Raw genomic sequence first — 19638 nt, forward strand, 5'->3', positions numbered from 1 at the left:
TCAAGCACTGGTGGGCGGTAAAGAAATTTTACCATCAAGAAAGATGCATTAGTGGGTGGTAGGTACAAAAAGGTTGACTACCCCTGGTGTACACCAACCATACTGAGGCTAGATGGAGCAATGGTCTAAGTATAAGGCTGCTTCCTATATTCCCTATGTAGAATTGTTCGTGAATGACAGTAGCTAAGGTTATTTGTCAGACCCAACCTCTAGTGGAGCTACAAGTTAAATTATTATTAGGCTCCACCACTCATAAATATATCTCTTCTTGCACCAGATGCCCATGATTGCTGCTTCCCTTCTGTTTCCACAAGGCAACGAAAACATTAGAAGCTTCCTATCCAGCTTCAAGATCATTACAGACTTCACTGTACAAGAGTGGCAGGGAAAAGCAACCCCCAAATTGGCTGCATTTTCTCATTATGAACTGTGCATTTCTCTTATTCTCTACCCAAAGGGTGATGCTGAAAGTATTCAGATGTGTGTCATAATACCTCAGAATCACTTCATCAAATTACTGCAGAGCTGTAGCAATAAATACGAAGCTTTAAAGTCACATCATATGTATTACCATCATATCACTTCAGTAGTGTGCTATGTAATACATATCCACTGTGATTTCTTATCAATGAACATATAGATAAATTAGGAATTCTCCAGGATATACAGACAGACATTTCCTCCTCCTAATTACTAGTACTTATCACTATATGATAAGGATTTGCAGTCTTGGGAGCTCAAATGAAAGAGTGAACTAACCAAAAACAGAAAGTTAGGAAGAAAGAAGAACAGGACCAAGCCGTTATAAAACCAACATGCATGTAAAAAATTAATAATGGTAGAGTCTCTAAAGAAATGAGAGGCCAAATGAAATTTCAAGCAACCCAAATGCAACAATGTCACAAAAACCAGACTAGAGGAGATCATAACTGAAAATGATCCCTTCTAAAAGTGAAGATGACAAAGAATACATTCATGCTACATTACTTAAGATCAAAAAAGGAAGCAGATGAATGTCTTGGATTTCATTTATTGGTTTAAAAGAAAGAAAATAAAGAGTCAATATTGATGGACAGTTGACGAATAGTGTGGATAACCCGGTGGAAAAGAGGACTGCACGTTGAACAGTTGTGTAGAAGAGGAAAATTCAGTCAGTGTAGCTCATATGCAAACTATGCCGGTTGAAATTCCCTCTTCCACACAACTATTCAAGGTACAAGAGGGCTTATCTACTCTTCCACCTGGGCAGCCTAGCACAATTGCAATGAACTACTAGACCAAGCAAAAAATTAAGTACCGGTAATTCAAAGGGAAAATAGACGTTATTACAAAGCTGAAATTCCTAACCAGACTTGCATCATCTCTGATTTAAGATGGTTTGAGAAAACAGCACATTAAGTACACTGGAATGTCACTAATGTGTAAAATAATATTATGAAAGTCTAACATTTATATTTCATAGAATTATTAAGTCTTTAGGCCATCATTATAGAATCATAGAATTGTAAATTGGAAGTGATGCAGAGGGTCATCATTGTTCTACCAGTGTATGATGGTCATAAAATATATTACAGTGGACGCTCGGGTTGCGAACGTGATCCGTGCGGGAAGCACGTTCGCCACCCACAGCGGCACGTCTGTGCACACGTGGGTTGCGATTTGACGCTTCTGCACATGCGCCAAAACCCAGAAGTAACCCATTCCAGTACTTCCGGATTCGGCGTGGTGCGCAACCCGAAGCATTTGTAACACGAGGTATGACTGTACTTTAGATACCACAGGACTTCAAAGTATATTTCAATATTAAGTATAGACAATGTGGTTGGTGCTGAGCCTTTTGGGCTTGCCGATCAGAAGGTCAGCAATTCAAATCCGCATAACTGGGTGAGCTCCTGTTGCTCTGTTCCAGCTTCTGCCAACCTAGCAGTTTGAAAGCACACCAGTGCAAGTAGATAAATACTGCTGCGGCTGGAAGGTAAATAGTGTTTCCTATGCACTCCGGCTTCCGTCACGGTGTTCCATTGTGCCAGAAGCGGTTTTTTTCATGCTGGCCATATGACCTGGAAAGCTGACTGTGGACAAAGTCAGTCTCAAGCGAGATGAGCGCCACACTCCATAATTGCCTGTGACTGGACTTAAGCATCCAGGGGTTCTTTACCTTTACCATAGATAACTGGATATCAAACATATATGTATCAAATAATACTGTATTGCACTATGTGTGATAAAGCTTACTAGCTTATTAAGGTTTATCATTACTGTTGAATTTATTCAGGGTTTTGAAAAATACGGTACTGAGATGAATTTTCACCATTATGCAGGTTTAAATCAAAGTGCATATGAAATAAACAAGATGGAAACTTTTCTGCTTTTCAATAATGTTTTGCTGAAGACATGCCCAGTCTGAAGCACATGCTTCAAATTAGAGGCCATTAACACAAGCATCCATGTAACAGCAAGCCATGGGTAATGTAGAGAAAATATTAAATCTTTTGGCCTTTACTGCCTTTCTTGCACCTCAAATTACAATTTCATGCTGTTATTGTTCCCAGTAGCTTCTATATTACTTGAAAGAAGTATGCTTGTATTAAATTCTGATTTCATTTTTAAATAAGGGGCTATAATCAACAAAGTCACTGCACAAAGGAAATAAATTTTGTTCATGCAACTGAACTTTCCCATGTGCCCCACCACCACCTGTAAGCCCACCCTGGGAGCTCCCCCATCTCACTAGAGCATATTTGTGGGTCGGTGTACAGAAGCATGTGGGTAAAGGAGAGAGAGAGAAAGTTACTGGATTCAATCCTAGATTATTTTTAATGAGACAATATTGAAACACCACTTTTTATTAACAAAAATTATTATTCACCCCACCCAGAAACAAGTATTTTCTCATTAACTATTAATAAAATACTGTGATGTGGTGGTTAGAGTTTAGCTTAAATGAGGAGAACCTTGTAAGACACCTTGAGCTCCCTGCAGGAAAGGTGGGGTATAAATGCAAAAAATAAAAATGTCAATCTCAGAATCAATTTCCTGTGCGTCTAAGCACTCTGGGTAGAATTTTGGGTACATAATTATAGCAGACACAACTGCTGCAGGTTTATGGTTTTATGCTGGTGGTTCATGTAGGAAACATTTCAAGTGCGGATTCATTCACTCATACATTTTTAAATATGCATCTGGGAACATGCTTGATGTAACTACATGACAAAGTCAGACCAAATGCAGGGGTTCCAGAGAATCTACCACAGTTGATGTCAGCAGCCTTTTTTTCTTCATCTATTTTTAGGTCTAGAACTGATAAAAGAAAAGTTGGGTGAGGTGTCTGAAGTTGCTGCCACCACCATCTTCTACACTACCCCCAAATGCCCTACCTTACTGATCTTCAACTGGTGGGTCGGGACCCACTACCAGGTCATAGCTTCTCTAAGGTGAGTCACAGCAGCAGCAGCAGGAGCAGCACTATACAAATATACGGTTAAATAAATTAAGAAATGGGTTCCCACATGCGTGTTTGGGTTTAATTATTGTTAGCTTTATTAAATGTATTACCCATCCTTCGGCAGCAGGTCCCAGGCTGGGTTAGAACAATTTAAATTAAAATGTGTCCCATCTAAAAAACTTGAATACAACCACCCTATCCCTAAAGTACACTACATCAGGGTTCAGATGCATTTTGTGGAAATGAAGGTGGTAGCAACTGCTTCAGCCAAGTTGCCTAGCACTTCTCTACTCAAAGGTGGACTAAGGGCCTATCAAGGCATTGCATTGCACCCGTTCCCACTACTGACCACCCATCCATCTCTCTGAACCAAGCTTGCTATGGGTATCCAAACTTTACACATTTGCAGTCTATTTTAACTGGGTATGAAGGATAAACTGAAAACTCCAAATATGCTTTCCTTGGTGGTAGAGAAAAGCACAAACAGGTGGAATATTTACGCCCGATATATCAGATGGACATATTTTGCCCACAGAAGGGATTAAAGTACTTTTAAGCTTCCCAACCTAAGGTAACAACAATTTGTCTGCCAAAGAAATAATTCTGCATCGGAATGCATCCTAGGGGATAAAGTTTAAGCACTGTGCTAGCCAGCCAGCTGAGTCTCACTATCCTTTCATTCAACCTGTCAATGCACTCTAGAACATACCCAATAGTTCTTTGCAGATAAAAAGGTAAGTAAAGGTGGAAAAACTAATATACCCTTATTGGTCTCATTAGGAAACTCCAGATATGTCCTTGTGAAGTTTGAGGTTCCATGAGAGCTTAACTAAGTTATCTTTGGATTTGTGCATTGGGAAGTTTTCCAGAAGGTCAGATTGACAAGTGACTCAGGGGCTGGGACACCTTCAACTTGTAGCACATTTCTTCCACTGAATCACACAGGGCTATTTTGTTCTAGTGAACCTTTCTGTGCTGCACCTGCTCTCTGTTTATGACACCTGATCTGAATCACACAGCTTCATCTACACAGCCTGATAAGCAGCACATGGGGGCTTGACGAAATGGAAGCTTTGATCCTTTGAATCCTAGCATTTTACTTCCAGGAGGGAAGTAGCCTCTGTCCTATTTGTGGGGTTGGAGATCTCGGAGAACACATTCAAACGATGCTTAGGATTAGGAACATCACATTCCAAAAGCTGGTGGCTAATTTATTCACGTTACTGACGTCTCCAAATTGCTTTCTGTACCCATTGAGTGTGCAGAGACACACCGTTACCCGAGTCCACTGTAACCAAATAGCCAATCGCCCTTTTTTAAAGAGATGCACCGCCATCCGTACATGCAGTTACGCTTTGACCAAGTTATCACGATTTCATTGCGGGAGGTGTGTGTGAAGAATCATAACTCCCGCTTCCTCAACAGTCTAACCCTCAAGGACGATCGCCTCACCCCATCCAAAAAAGGAGGTGCATAACCCCCAACTCCTGCTCTTCTGACCCCGAACCATTTCCTGCCCTCGCCAATGCCGGTCACGTTCAGACCCACAAGACAACCTACCTGCAGATTTGCCCTCCCAAACCCATCGCCTTTTTCCAGCATCGAGGTCCCCCCCACATCCCACCCCTTCCAATCCAAACGAGACCTCCTTCTTCGCCTGCAGTCCTCCCCCCACCCCCAGCAACAAATGCAGTTCCCATCCCCCCAAAAATAAAAATAAAAATCTTCCCGTCTCCCCCCCCCTTCACCACCGCCAGCCACTGCCCTGACGCGCATGCGCGATGGCGGCTCCCTCACCGTTGCCGGGTGACTCTCCCCTCGGCCCTCAGTTTCAGCAGCAGCAGGTTCCTCCGACTCTTTCCGTTCGAGGGCCCGGCTTGGCTGGGCCTGGCTCGGCTCCACAGAGCTGGCTCTCCGGCGGCGGCGGCGGCAGCCGAGGGTAACGAGCGTGAAGCTGCCGTCCCGGTCCCGGCCCCGCCCCTCGAGGCCACACAAATACAGAAGATCTGGCGCGCGGCAGAGGCAGCCTCAGTCCCCGTAGCTGAAGCTTCTCCACTGACGGACTCTTCAACTGTAATGAGCAGAAAGCGGCAGACCAGGAAAGGAAGTGACGCGCACCTGATTGACAGGGAGCGGCGCGCGGGCATCGCCCCTCCGCTTATTTCCTACCACTGCTCCCCCCCCACAACCCATCGGCAGGAAGTGACGTAATATAACGAGGGAGGCGCTCATAAAGGAGCTCGCAGGCAGAGGCAGAGGGAGGTAGATGGAAGCCGCGGAGAGGGAGGGAGGTGAGAGAGGGGCGTATAAGCCCTGTGGTTGGCTTTCCCTCACCCGACCCCCTGTCAAATGTTTCCTTTCGGCCTGGCAGGCGGAAATCCAACCACTGTAGCTTTCCGCGAGGGGGAAAGTGTCACCTGTTGAATTAACAGAAGTCCTACTGGATCGTGCCCTTATTCTCTGCAGTAATTAAATGCAGAAGCCTGCACTTCCCTGGTTAGATATTCACAGCTGTCAACAGGGCTTAGATTCCACACACACAAAAAAAAAGAAGAAGAAGGGAAATAGGGGATATAATAAAATCCAACTTCTGGCCACTGTGATTGCAAGTATGAACCATGTATTTAAAGCCGTTTGTGCTCTACTGTTTTCAGGTAAATGGCTCCCAGCGTGGCTTATACATCAGTTCAAAAAGCAAAATGGCCCCTGTCTTCAGCTCTGCTGTCTGAAAGACATGGCACAAGAGGGGAAAGGGATGGGGAGGGAAGAGGAAAACAAGCACACACCCATTTTTAAAGTTACAAAACTTGTAAAAGCAACCTGCTGGGATGGAAACAGTTCAGGAAGAGAAGGTCTCTCAGCTGTCAGAGACAATGAAGTGGCCTGACTGCCCTTGTTTCACTCTACTGCAGCCTGTGGAGTGGTTGCTATTCACCGACAATTGGAGGAAAGCAAAAAGGAGACCCAGGAGCTGTCAGGTGATGAATTACACTCTACAGTAACTAACATCTACCAAGTGGCTACCCCTGTGAGGGTAGTGCTGTCACATTTTCCAGAAGTATCAGGCTGTGGGTAGCCCTCAGATTTTTAGGTGGAAATGAGCAAAACCCATAGATCTGCTGAGCTAAACTGGAAGGGCATATTTATTCCTGAGCCTCCATGGGATCTTTCTATCTGGCAAGAAGTCATAGATTTGCTTGTGAAGTAGTTTAGGTGGACACGAATCTCATGCTGGCCAAGGTACAATCATTGTCTTTAGCACACTCCTTTACCTTCTCTCAGCTGGAAAAGATTTTGGGTCTCCCAGGAATTACAAGGAGAGCAAAAAGGTGCACATTTTTGTCAGGACACCAGCACTCTCTCCTCATGTTCACACCTTAGCAAACCACACTGCAGATGGGATCTATGCTTTCTTACCCATAATAACATATGAGTAATAAAGTATAGATCCCATCTGCACCTCCTTTAGCCCAGGTCCCCATACATCTCTAAAAAAAAGGTGGCTGTTTTGCCTTTAAAACAGCCTTTATAAGGAGAAAAGTTTGGGGGGATGGCGAGCAAACCCTTATCTGATAAAAGTATTAAAACCAAGAATTCTAACTCTAATGTATTTTACCACACCATGCTTTTTGTTTTTTAATCTGTGAGTTTTCTTTGCAACAGTAAGTTGAATCTTTTCTTTGGTCGTATCACCCTGAGTCTGTAACCTTAGCTGAGGACTTTCTAACTCTTGAAAGCTTAGCATTATCCTTATTTTTCAAATTGTGATCCAGTAATCCTAGAGAGGAAACAGAGAGCAGTGACTAAGGTTTTCTGGAAACTAATGAATCAAAATTTGATTGATTTGGTATCCATTCATTATGTTACTAATTTATTTAATGAAACAATTTTTAGAAATTGGTGTGTGTGCGTGTGTGTAAATAAAATTATAGTACCCCAAAAATTTGCACCCCACATCACTGATGGAAAACAGGAGTAGATATGAGAAAGAAAGGAGGAGGAAGAAAATGGCAGGTAATTTACATCACTATCCTAAAACCACTTAAAAGTAAATACCATTGACATCCATGGAGTTTACTTTCAAGTAGCAGTTTTGGCATGTTGGAAGTTAATGTTTCATTAATTTTATGTAATTGCTCCTAAACTGCATGTCTGCACTGAACCATATGTTGTGATTTCAGATTCTTGTGTGTGTTTATAGGAAGGGCTATCTTGTTGCTATAGGCAACTGTTAAGAGCATTTCAATGATCAAACACTTCTAGGAAGCCAACACAACTTCATTATGAATCTGCTTGCTGCATTTATATACAGGTCCCTTCTGCCAAGGCACTCAATACTGTTTACAATTTAACATACCAAGAAAGAAAGAAAGATACAAAACATAAAACAACGGGATTGTCTCATGTCATCGGTGGCCTCTTTTATGAGAGCCTGAGTTCCTGTCTTGCTTCCACTCAGGTCATACAAGTCTTGTAACATTATGATAACTGTTGGGAGGTTCACTGATAATGTCAGAGTTCTGCTGGGTTATTCAGGTCTGTAAGGGCCACAAACATCTGCAATTGTGACATGAAAGCTGGCAGCATTAACCCTGCCATATGGGAATCCCTTGCATATGTCTGCAATGCCTGGAGACAGACAGGTTGTTCATCCATAGCAGTGATCAGAGGAGGAATGACCGGTGGGAGGAGTGCAGAGAGGAGAAACGGCATGATGCACCTGTAGCAGCAAAACCAGACACTTTCATCAGCCACACCTGCAATAAAACATGTTTCTCCTGCCTTAGTCTCTACAGCTGCAGCAGGTGCTATAACTCTACAATGGTTTGACTTTACTCCTGAAAGCTTACTCTTCCATTGTCTCCTGAGGCAGATGGGATGCCAACAAACAACAAAGGGCTACACGTGACATGCAGCACACATGTCCCTGTAAGGTAAACTCAGTTCATTTGCTGCAGCCACATAGTACACATGTTAACATGCAAAGTGGTCCAACTTTGTCATCTGTATAAGGTATAGGAGACTTCTCTTACATGGCACAGTTTGGTAAAGGAAGTCTAACTGCAGAAGAAGAATGCCGGAGATAGTTCATCTGGTAGAGCATGAGACACTTAATTGCAGGTCATGGGTTCAAGCCCCACATTGGGCAAAAGATTCCTGCATTGCAGGGGGTTGGACAAGATGACCCTCGGGGTCCCTTCCAACTCTACAGTTCTCTGACTCTATGAATGTATTGTTGGTTGTGGTTTTTCTTGCTGTGGGAGCTTTCTCTGTTGAAGAGCTGGGTAAACATTAGAAAGAGCCAAGTAGCGAAGGCACATAACCTGCAACCTTGATATGCAAGGTCTGTACATTGCTGTTATAGACCTATTTCTCACTAGGTGTTTGAAACAGGTTCCATAGTGCCCTTTTACTTTGAATGTAGCACATCCTAGTTTTCTTTTGTTTTAAATTTCTGATTGCTTTGATTCCTTTAAATCACAAACGGGTTTCTCAGCCATTGGGGTTACTAAAGTAAGAAAAATACAGTGGTGCTGACCACATCCTTCCTTTGTTTACTGTAGGGAAAAAAAGAAAACCCTGGCACACCTCAGTTCTACCAAACTGGATGGGCTGAGGGTGGAGTGGACTTTGATTTGACTTAAGGATGACTGCCAGAGACAAGCAGCCATCTGCACTAGAGCTTCCGCCTCAAGACAAAGGGTCTACAGTTTTAACTCAAGCAAATCCAGATTGGTAGTGGCAAGAACAGGAACTGGAGGACAAAGGTCAGCAACGTGGAGCAACATGACCCACACGCTGCCCCTTCTACACGCCCACGATTCATTGTCTTCTTGTCTGGGAACCTGTTTCTGTTCTCAAGATGAGATATTTTTGCTGGCAACAAAAGAGAACAAAAGACACAAGAAGGAATAAGATCCTTTCTTGGAAGATGTTCTTCTTGTTCTGTTTTCCTTGTCTCCATGCTGAAATCTTGTGAAGCAAGCTAACAATAAATGCAGGCATGACAGGAATTCATTTTGTATCCAGGAGGTACAGAGACCTTTTTGTTTTCTATGTGAGTTAATATAGACTCTTGATGGACTAGTCCCAATTTTATTGTTTTTTGAAGTTATACATTTCCTCTAAGGGTTTCAGTCCTCAGGAATACACCCCCCCCACACACACACAATAGTTGTGAATATAAAATGCTTTCCCCTCCTATCAAGTGGGATTGTTATTCCAAGGCAGCACTAATGTGATTATAAAATCACTTGTATCAGCTTATTGGCTCAGGTGCTTTGATCTACCAGAGTGTCTGTTTGGCTAAAAACCCCATTAGAAGGCTGCTACCTGTTCTATGTAGTTCCATATGTCTTTTCCTGCTTTTGCATCCATTATCTATCATACTGCCGATCTCACTATTTTTATTTAAAATATTTTTTAACATCACAATAACAAAGAAACATAAAAAGGAGAGCTGTACACAATATTGTGTAGGACTACTGACTGGTATACTGATTAGGAAAATGGCTGTAGTGGTTTTTTTCCCTTTGTTCTTTTTTTTTTTTTTTTTTTTTTTTTTGCTACTGAAAATAAAGTAGCAAAGTCCGCTATGAAGGTGAAGAGGCACTTGGCTGAGTGCTGAAATACTGTATGCCCTATTTCTGAGACCTCTCCTTAGCTGCCTGTTGATCAGTTTCTTCATTTGATGCCCTTCAAAACCTTCCCCTTGTATTTGTAAACAGTTTTCCTCTTTGTTTCAGTCAAAGCATTTCCTCATGATTATCAGCACAATCACATGATTGATATTGATTGTATAAAGCCTAACCATGTGATCATAAAAGCTGGTGCTCAAGGACATACTTCATTTTAACTCAGCAGCGACTTCGGGTATCTCTAGATAAGGAGCCTTTTGCCTAGATCCCCAATGCATTGGCTGCAGCTCCTAGATGCCAGCTGACAATGTAAACTAGATTCATATCTCAGTGTAACTAGCAGAAAAATTGGTTGGCATCTGTCTGTCTTGGGAGACAATAGAGGAGGAGCAGAAAAATTACGTACCACTTCATTAAACTTTACTTTGTTTCTTAGGAACTATAGAGTCAATGCTAGAGTGTCAGATCTGACTGCAGGTCTTGTGGCCAAAAAGAGAGGTTTTTCTGCTCCCTAATCTTGTATCCAAAGCCAGCTCGTTTAAAGTGTTTTTGTAAACTTGCATAAGCATTAGTTGTCAACTGCCACCACAGCAAATAAGCCTTAACACTCAATAATACTTTTCTTACCGTCTGCTAAGCATTGGGGTTGGGGGCACTTCAGTTCCTCCTATTAAAGCAAAATATCCATTTACCAGTAGCATCAAAGTCTGCAGCATCAAACCCACAGACACATTAATATATCAAGTATTTGTAAAATGCTATATCAAGCCTATTGATTTATTACATAAAGTATTTTTAAGCATTTACATGACTTGAGTCACCCAAGCTACTGCAGTGTGACTCTGGCCAAACCATGTGCCTTCTATGCAGACCTCAAAAGAAGAGGAGGATGTGAAACTGCCTGTTCCCATTTGTTAAAACTTAGTTTGAGCACATGAACCAAACAGCTTAAAAGATAGCAGGAGCTTGTGAGAAGCCAATCATGGAAATACGGTATATGCTAGTGAGAAGTTTCCAGTTTCTCATGCAAATGAAAAGTAATGTGACTCTAAGAGTGGAAATCAACATAGTGTTCATAGGCCTGCACACAGGGTACAATTTTGCTCACAGAAACACTATCAAAGCTTCTGGAGATTTTAGCTCTCTATGAGTGTTTAGGCTGTGTTAGGAAAAGGAAAAATGTTGATTGCATTCAAACAAATCTCAGTTCTAATTGCTGCTCCTTAAGATGAAATATATCTACTTAGTTCAAATACTACCTACGTTAACTTGTATAGCTTTGCAACACGCTTTTGTATTTCCCTAATGTGTCAACAGAAAACCTACAGTTTCCATCATCACAGTGTTTTAGCCTAATAGAACCAAGGAAACAAACTTTATTGGTAACTCTTCATGTCATACAGAGGAAAAATCCATGTATCTCCCTCCTGTTCATTATATGTAAGTGATTATTAATGGTTTAGTAATTCATTTGTGTATGGATTTTAAGTGGATTACAAATCCCAGTGACGACTTTGCCTCCATATCTACTGAAATGACACTGTCACAGGACCAAACAACATTGGAAGCTCATTCATCTGTACATTTTCTAATGGGATATCTGACTGCCTTCTGCATTTTATTAAGGACAAACCAGACTGTCTATGCAAGGAAATTAATGAACACAGATCAGACAGAAATGATGGGAATATCCAGAACCAATGAGATACAATTTCAATCTTCCTAGCCATTCTTTAGTGAATTTAAAAGTTTTGTATGCCAACAAAGCAGTTTCACCAAAGTGTCAGGGTCATGTGTTATTCAAAAACAAAACAAAACACTGAGGCATCAATATAGTAATCATGGGAAAAATCAGAACTTTGTCAGATTCCCTATACTACACTACACATTTCCCACCATTTTTCTGTCCTCTCTTTATTCCCACCTAAGCAAGGGGGCATCCTGCTAACACAGATTGAAATAATGTGAGGAAATCATCCTGTCGTGTGTCCCACATGACATACATGCAAGTACATTTTGATTTTATGGTTTAGAATTGCTTTTATTTTGAATTACATCTAGTGGGCACCATAATCTTGTCAGTGTTTAGGACCTCTAACAGTCTTAATCCAGCCCCGAGAATGGGGGGGACTGTGTGAAGCTGCAGAGTTGTAATACATCTTTTACACTATCAGACTTGGACTCATTCAAGACAGGGAGCAGCTAGCTGAACAGATAAGGCAACTGTCTTTAGGTGTTTATACTGCTCTGCTTTTCATTTTGCTGTTGCCAGTTCATAACTTACTGGGAATGGGTCACACCCATTTTGTCTGCACCTTATAATCCTTTGAATTAACTTTATTTGCATCTGTGCTTTTTATAGTAATGATACACACCTGCATTGCTGGGCCTTCTGGCTCATTTTGTAATAACATTCTCTTCACTCACCCACCTGCTTCATCTGTCTGATTTGGAGGGCAAGTGCAAATGATAGTTTATTTTCTGATGCGCTGGCAAATCGTGCTTTGTCGTGAAAGGAAGAAAACTGGAGTGAACAAGAGAAGGAAGGAGAGAGCCTGAGACCACGTTAAATGTCAAACTCTAGTATGGCATTACATGTGAACCAAGCCTTTGTCTTTCATGCTATAACTGAAATACATTTATTTGGTTAAATTTAAACCTAATAACTGCAGTCAAAAACAAGCATATTTGGTCTCATAGGTGGGCCATCAGAATGCAGATACAGTCATATGTTCTTTTCAGATGCTAACAACGGCAAGCCAGGATTTACTGGATTTCTGTACAAGACTGTTCACTTGTAAAATTGTTACAAGCAACTATTAACTTTCCTACTGCAGTAACTTGCCATACTTGGTCCTTCCACGCCACACATAATAGAAACACTACAGCATGGCAATGCATTGCAGTAACACCTTTTTGCTAGCAGATGCTGTGATGTTAATGGTTCCCTCTTATTCCCTAGTAGTTGTAACAGCTAGGCAAGGAAATACATGGATCTGAAAATGCAGAGCTTTAAAACGAATATTGTGCCTCAGAGGTTCCTATTACTTATGTACTCCTACAACCTATAGCAGAAGGTCAAAGGGAGAGTGGGTTTGTGGATGATTGCTAGTCACGAAAATTTTGGTTCCTGTGACCCAGCCCTCCTTTGACTAAGGCCAGCTTCCTCATTTCCATATTACAAACAGAAAGCAAGAGGGGGAAGTGTTGGTGGCTGCCCTTCGACCAGGGCGGGCTATCTTAAATAAAAGCATCTTACATCATTGAGTTAAATAACCAGGGGGAAATCATGTTTAAACCACTTATTTAAATCAAGTTCCCCATTTTCAGATCCACCTAGTTCAGGTCTAGCTTTTATAAGGTCAACACTGAAAGGTGAGCAGGGAGTACATTGCGGTGTGATCGTACAAATGCATAAGGTACATCGCCCAGAAAGCATATTGTTCCAAGAGAGCAGTGTCCATTCATAGAATTGTAGAGTTGGAAGATACCCCCCAAGGGTCATCTTGTCCAACCCCCTGCAATGCAGGAATCTCAACTAAAGCATCCATGGCAGATGGCCATCCGAACTCTGCTTAAAAACCTCCAGTGAAGCAGAGCCCACCACCTCCCAAGAAAGTGCGTTCCACTGTAGAACAACTACTGTCAGAAAATTCTTCCTGGTGTTTAGTTGGAATCTTCTTTCTTTTAACTTGAATCAATTGGCTCAGGTCCTAGCCTCCAGAGCAGGAGAAAACAAGCTTTCTTCATGTGACAGCCCTTGAGATGGTTGAAGATTGGTATCATATCTCCTCTCAGTCTCCTCCTTACCAGGCTAAACATACCCAGCAGCAGTTTGACTTCAGCCCCAGAGGCACACTCCATGGTCTCTCAACAACAAATGTCTATTAAATACTTGCTTAGGAAATGTATGCAGGAACCAGCTCCAGGAATGGAGACAAGGTCTCCATATGGGAGCAGGAATCTTCTGTACATAGGAAACGGGACCCCAACATGGGCTATTTATTTCATTTGTACCTCACTTTTTCTCCAGTGGGCTCAAGGTAGTAGATATGCCCCCCTTGCATTTTATTCTCACAACAATTCTATAAGGAAGGTTAGTCTGAGACTCTTCCATTGGTCCAGGATTGCCTAGTAAGCTTCATTGTCTGAGTGAAGACTTGACTCTAGGACTCCAAAGTCTAAGACTCTAACCAGTACGCTACACTAGCTCTCCGATGCCTACTGTAACAGGTAGTGCCGGTGGCACAAGGATCCAACTCTAGGGTCAGGGAATATGAAAACCCCCTCCTGCAGTCACTGACACACCCCAGGTGGGGGGTGTTGTTGTTGTAATAAAAGCGAGCTGTAAGTGTTCTTTTTTCTTGCTTATTTCATCACATTCCGACCATCTTGACCTCCCACCCAGGGGCGGAGGAAGGGGGTGCGGTGGGTGCGGTCCACCCTCGGTGTCACCACTGAGGGGGGTGACAAAATGCCGGTCGGCACTCACCGTGGGGCCTGCAGCGTGCCCGAGCCACACCTCAGTGGCTTGGGCGTGTGCAGGCTCCATGCTGCCCAAAAGGTCTGTCCGCTGCCTCCCCCCCACAGCTGTAGGGTGGTTAAGTGGGAGGAGGCATGCAGACTCTGGAGGCCCTGCGGTGCGCCCCACCCCTATGGGCAGCTTCCCCTTCCCTGGGTGCGCCACGCCAGGCGCCCAAGCGGTTTCCTCCACCGCTGCTCCCACCCCCAGCCTCAAGAAGAATTGAAAGGCCCCTGCCTCTAATTTCAAGTTGTGGGGGTGGGGGGTACTGCATTTTAGCCCACTGCCACATTGTGGATTGAGATGTAGAGCAGATCCATTGATTTGAGTGCATCGTCCCTGAGTATGGCTTACCTGGTTGTCACCCTATGTAAAGAAGGATTTCCCCCATTTACTAATCTGTGTCTGCTCTCCAGTACTCCTCAACTGCTAGGGCGGGTCTGCCCCCTTTATACCCATACATACGCTTCAGGTTACATACGCTTCAGGCTACAGACTCTGCTAACCCAGAAATAGTACCTCAGGTTAAGAACTTTGCTTCAGGATGAGAACAGAAATCGGGCTCTGGCGGCACGACGGCACCAGGAGGCCCCCATTAGCTAAAGTGGTCTTCAGGTTAAGAACAGTTTCAGGTTAAGAACCTCCAGAACGAATTAAGTACTTAACCTGAGGTACCACTGTATATCTATATATCTATAGCCCCTTTGTTGGACTACTGTGGAGCCATTCACTTTCACTAATGAGCAAGATGGATATGCCTGATTCTTCCCACCCCCATATAATTAGTTATTAAGATGCAGGTTCAATACATGGCGAAAGTGAAGATAAAACACAGCTTTATGCTTTTTTGTTATGCAGGGTGATATCCCACCCCCCACCCCTGCCAATCCTGTCCCCACTCCTGGCTATACCCAGCCTGCTCTGTGAATTAATCAGTTGTCGTTTGCAGAGCTACACTAGCAGCAAGCTTATCAATATTAATTCAGTTGGGCTGAGATGGGGAGGAGGAGGGATTTTAGTATGACCTTTCCAAGCCCATGCTGGCTCAGACCGTCAAAAAGCAGCTGAGGAGAGAGAAGCAGGGCAGGTAATGGCATGTGGCTTTAGTATCTTTTCTGCCATCGTAATCCAAAACAGCAATAAAATCATATCACTTTTCACAGTCAGTATGAAAGAGCATATTGTGTTGGTAATCTTTGGGCTGGATTAATCCCTGGCTGAAACACCCTCACCCTCAGGGTGTGTTGTGTGTGTCCTCTGTTTCTGTAAGAGAAAACCACCGGCAACCAGCACAAAGGAAGCTGAAATAGGTGAAGTGTTTAATGGCAGAATGTTTATTTAATCAAAATCATTCTGCATGAAGTGCGGTGAGCAGTGAAGAGGGTGAGAGGGAACAAAGCCATCCACATCTGTCATTCTATTGTTGAGCACAATTGTTCACAGTAGCTAATTCAGACGTTTGCTTTGTCGTCGTATTCTGTTAGAAAGGAACTGGGGTGTTCTGATCTCATTACAAATGATATCCCTTGAATAGGTTTGTAAAATTGTTGTTGATTGCTAAAGCATATTCTAGAAAATAATTAAGGATGTCAGAAATCTGATTGCTGTGCATTAGCACTGTGCTTTTTCTTTTTCATTTTTTTTATTTGTTTGCTCCAAGATGAAATACAATAGCTTTCTGCCCTTATTTATTGTTTTCTGTTGGTGCTTAAATGCATAAATAATTTCTGGCATCTTGTGATGCAAAACCTGTGATGCATGCTGGATTTAACAAAGAAAAACTGATCCAGATTTTTTTTTTTTTAATGTGTTATGTGTGGTTTGTAATGTGCACTTCACTAACAAAGCTGAGGGTGTGTTTCTCCTTTCTTTGTCAGGATCCATCATGTCTGACAAACCAGATTTTGCAGAAATTGAAACATTTGACAAAACCAAACTGAAAAAAACTGAAACCAGAGAAAAAAATCCACTGCCCACCAAGGAAAGTAAGTAAATCTAATTCAGCCTGGATGTACAATTAATAATTTGCTCAATGTGCATAATAAATAAATACTCAGAGAGCCAATAGTCCTAGTTCCTCAGGAATAACACTTTTAAGTAATTATTAATTTGGATTTGTTATCTGCATGCACTTAGCTATTATTTATATTGGCCAATTAAATTAGTTATTGTGGCTTTTAAACTGTGTGCACTGTTTGCTAAAGGAGATAATATAACATGGACTTTGTACAAGTTATTTTACCAGTATGTCCAGAAGCATGATAATTATATAGATTTCAAATCTAAAGTTTCCTTTAATAAATCACCATAGAGGCAGACATGTTGTACAATTACAGCATGCCCACACAAAGGATGCTGTGAAATTATATAGCCTGACAGCTTTATTGTGTCGATAAAACTTACACCAGTATTCCACTACAATAAATCTGCCAGTTTTTCAAGTGATACAAAACTCTTTTATTTTTGTATTTAATAAACAGTACACCATTTAATAAAAAGTACATCTTATTACTATATGAGACAATTACACTCCAAGGTTGCTTAGTGCTGCCCTCTTCCGGATTGTATCTACATCTACATCTACTACTTGATGAAGTAAACTCCTGCCGACATTTATGCCGCAATCAGTTTTTTAGGTGGTGCAAGACTGTTTGTTGTTGCTGCTGCTGCTCTTTGAGAATTTAACAAATGTAGAATTAATCAGGTTATATATTATCCCTGTTTCACTAGTGTAAAAATCAGTTTTAATTTTGTTCTGTAGCAATAGTCAGCAAAAGGATTAAACCCCAGGCCTTCAGAGCTGCTTGCATGACATTTAGGAGAAAGCTGATCTACCGTAATCTCTCCTTAGTATATGAGGCTTTTAAAAAAAGGCATTTGATATAGATTGCTGGCTCATCTGTTGGTAAGAATGTCTCTCTAGCCATTCAGTTTGTGAGACAGCCAGTGCTTTTTTTCTGGGGGTACGCATACCCTTAAACATTTTCTGAATCTAACTTTGGCCTGATTGAGGGGCAGTATTTCAATATGAGTAGGAAAATGAGAGTGCCCCTAAACATTTTTTTTTAGGGGGGAAAAATCACTGGATACAGGCATAGACCCTTGTGCCCAATACTATTTTGGGGGAAGTTGCTATAATTCTTAAGGCCAGACCTGCACTGGATCTACCCTTTACAGCAGGGTAGGGGAACCTGTGACAACATGGTGCTTTCTAGACATTGTTGGACTACAGCTCCCATCATCCCTGATGGTTAGCCATCCTTGCTGTGGCTGACATACACACTTGACATTATATATGATGCATATTTATGTACTTCACAATGGAGAATATTAGGCCCTGGTTATTTATAACAGAGGCAAATAACAAGAGGTCTGACACGCCAGATTTTTGCAATGCTTGGAAACTACCACTAGCATAGCCCAGTGTAACGTACCGGTAAATCCTCACTGCATTGCCCACCTATAAGTAAGACCATCAGAGCAGGGACTTGGGGCTCAAGGCCAGCAGCCCAGTTAATACAGCAAGCTGGAGGGCTCGCCACATTTCAAATAGGCTAACATCAACCATCATTCTCTAAATGCATAGGCTTCTATTCCTGCAAAACTCACCGAGATTCCCAGCCACCTCCCATCCAGTAATATTTGATTCAGTAGAGATTGTACAGTTATTAATGACAGCAGTCTGCGGACAGAAAGGGCTTTAATTACATTTGTTTTGACAAATTGGTGATGAATAAGAGGTTATTCTTTGATAAGTGCTTAAAAAAACACAAGGTGCTTTACAAGTGTCCAATGTTGGCAAACGAGATTTCTCTTGTTTTCTTGGCAGCCATTGAACAAGAAAAGAAAAGCAAAAACACACCCTGAAGTTGGATCAGAAGATATGGCCAATATATCCTGCTGTGGGGTTTTAAGTTCTAAGTTTTTTAACTTTGCTATTCATTGACTTGGCTCAGCTTTTCTTCTCCATTTTCAAAGCACTTTTTCCCCTTTATTGGTGCAGCAGAGATTTTTTCAAGCAAATGCTCTGAAATCAATCAAATCTGATTTTTATAATTCCCCAAAGGGACTGCAATCCTGTGTCCAATGTACATATGACAATTTGTCAAAGATGTACACTTTCGCTGTCTGTCAATAGAAAATATTATTTTCATATAGTATCCTCTGTAGAACCTCACAATAAACCACTTTTATGTGTTATCCTTATTAAGTATTGAAATACGCTGGCACAAAAGAGTTCCACATCCAGAAAAGCCTATCTGTGAATGCTCTCAGAAATAAGATGTAACTATTGGGCCACAGTTAAATATCACATTTACAGGGAAATATCTCTTGTGGGAATGGATCATAAAAGATAAAACGAATTAAGGTTTGTTTATATAATCATTTATCAGAAAGTATAGTCACTGCATTATGATATCCATTGCCTTTTCTTTTTTTTACCAAAGTGAAACTTTGGTATGTCCCACATGGTCAGATTCCTACTTAAATATGAACCAGATGGCTTTGCCTTCCGATAAATAATAATAGAAGCTTAATTCATATTTTATTATTGTTACATGGTACATGGAAAACTTATTTTCTGATACCTTTTTTGACAAACCTCTACTTAGAAACCCTAGAATCAAAGGCCATTCAATGAAACTGAACAGTGAGAGATTGAGAACAGACAAAAGGACGTACTGTATTTCTTCACAGGACACATCATTAAAACTTACAGAATTCAGTGCCAACATTTTAACAGCTTTAGCCACAAGAGGGAGGGGTAGAGCTTGCAGTACTAAATTGTTCCACAAGAGGGTAGTTAGCCATCATAATACAGTAATCGTCCAAGGTGTTTTCCAAACCACGTTTTAGGAATGGAAGAAAAAATATATACTGTTTCCAAACCTGGAGTGGAGATTGGATTCTTCTACGGGGTGGAGAATAAGGCCTGGTGGCCAAAAACTTCTGGCTGGCAGATTGTGACCTTTCTTTACTAAGGAGAGAGAGAGAGAGAGAGCGCGCGCGAGAGAGCATGCATGCATAGAATC

General features: G+C 41.8%; 1 protein-coding gene across 6 annotated transcripts in view; it reads right to left on the minus strand.

The window, feature by feature from the left end:
• The window catches only part of FAM13B (family with sequence similarity 13 member B), a 53484-nt gene extending 47879 nt beyond the window's left edge, over nucleotides 1-5605 (minus strand). For 2 of the 6 annotated variants that reach the window (XM_081850318.1, XM_081850322.1), the window contains exons 1-2: nucleotides 5243-5604; nucleotides 3378-3465 (exon numbers count right to left, since the gene is read on the minus strand). The gene's annotated coding sequence lies outside the window, so the exon portion shown is untranslated. Of the gene's footprint in view, nucleotides 1-3377; nucleotides 3466-5242 lie in introns of all 6 variants that reach the window. The other 4 variants (XM_081850317.1, XM_081850321.1, XM_081850320.1 and 1 more) reach the window with 3 other exon arrangements.
• Between the last annotated feature and the right edge of the window lie 14033 nt (nucleotides 5606-19638).

The sequence above is a fragment of the Podarcis erhardii genome, assembly GCF_964252035.2.
Source record: "Podarcis erhardii genome assembly, chromosome: 2".
NCBI classification, from domain to species: domain Eukaryota; kingdom Metazoa; phylum Chordata; class Lepidosauria; order Squamata; family Lacertidae; genus Podarcis; species Podarcis erhardii.